Genomic DNA, 211 nt, shown 5'->3' on the forward strand with positions numbered 1-211 from the left:
TTACTACTGTTTAATATCTACACAACTTGTATACAGTTATTATCATATATTCTTACTATAATCATTAAAACTTTTTTTTCTTTTTTTTAATCTGCAATCACTATAATCAGATCACAGGTGCGAACAAAACTAAAAATAATTTTTGTTCAAGTCGGTGTATCTCCCACAGATTTCGTAACCGACGTCGACTCAGGCGAACACGAAACCTAAT

The sequence above is a fragment of the Penaeus monodon genome, chromosome 24, assembly GCF_015228065.2.
Source record: "Penaeus monodon isolate SGIC_2016 chromosome 24, NSTDA_Pmon_1, whole genome shotgun sequence".
In the NCBI taxonomy this organism is placed as follows: domain Eukaryota; kingdom Metazoa; phylum Arthropoda; class Malacostraca; order Decapoda; family Penaeidae; genus Penaeus; species Penaeus monodon.